Below are 1230 nucleotides of genomic sequence, written 5' to 3' on the forward strand. Positions count from 1 at the left end.
AGCCCGGGGGGGGGGCGAACGCGCCCCGACCGTCGTAATGCGCCGCGCGGTCCCGCGCGGGCGCGACACGCGGCCGTCGCACGCGCGCTAAAGCGAGTTCCTCGACAACCCGCCGGGTCGCAGCGCCCTTCCCCACCCCCTGGTGCCCCGGGGGTCCGCCGGGGCGCGTAGGTGCATCGAAAAAAAAAAGTCAAAAAAAAAGTGCCAATAGCTCCCATAGCTCGAGGGGTCAAAATTAACCCCGATCTGCTTTATCTTTCGACGCAGGAGGAGCTCGAAAATTTCAAAGCAGCTCGACGCACGCAATCGTCTCCTCCCGCGTCCAAATATCCCCCGATTGCCCCCCCCCCCCTTTCCCCTCGCCGCGCGAGCCATGTACTTGGTAAAAAAACGTTCGAAAACGACGAGCGAAAACGTGGAAACGAAAACTGGATCGAGTTCGTCGTTTCGATCTTTCACGCCCGCCCCGTGTCGACCCCCCCCCTCACCCGCCCCCCCTCCCCCGCCCCCCCACCAACACACGGCCTCCCACCTCGCGGCCCGCCGGCGGCGTGGTCCCTGAGCGCGACGTTGATGACGTCGAGTCGTTGACCTCGGGTATCCAAGCGCCGAGGCGCGGCCGGGACCCGCCTCCGCTACGTCTTCGAGTCCTCGGTGCACGTCAAGCGCATGGAAGCCCGGCCTCCGACCTCGTCGCCCGCCGGCGGCGTGATCCGCGTCGGGCACCTCGACGACGGCGAAGAGCGACTCGCTCTCGCGCGGCGCGGCCGGCGGCCGGCGCGCCGGGACCCGCTCCGCTACGTCTTCGAGTCCTCGGTGCACGTCAAGCGCATGGAGGCCCGGCCTCCGACCTCGCGGCCCGCCGGCGGCGTGGTCCGCGGCGGGCACCTCGACGACGGCGAAGAGCGACTCGCTCTTGCGCGGCGCGGCCTGCGGCCGGCGCGCCGGGACCCGCTCCGCTACGTCTTCGAGTCCTCGGTGCACGTCAAGCGCATGGAAGCCCGGCCTCCGACCTCGCGGCCCGCCGGCGGCGTGGTCCGCGGCGGGCACCTCGACGACGGCGAAGAGCGACTCGCTCTTGCGCGGCGCGGCCGGCGGCCGGCGCGCCGGGACCCGCTCCGCTACGTCTTCGAGTCCTCGGTGCACGTCAAGCGCATGCAAGCCCGGCCTCCGACCTCGCGGTCCGCCGGCGGCGTGGTCCGCGGCGGGCGCCTCGACGACGGCGAAGAG

Source organism: Aureococcus anophagefferens, assembly GCF_000186865.1.
Source record: "Aureococcus anophagefferens unplaced genomic scaffold AURANscaffold_789, whole genome shotgun sequence".
Taxonomy (NCBI): Eukaryota; class Pelagophyceae; order Pelagomonadales; family Pelagomonadaceae; genus Aureococcus; species Aureococcus anophagefferens.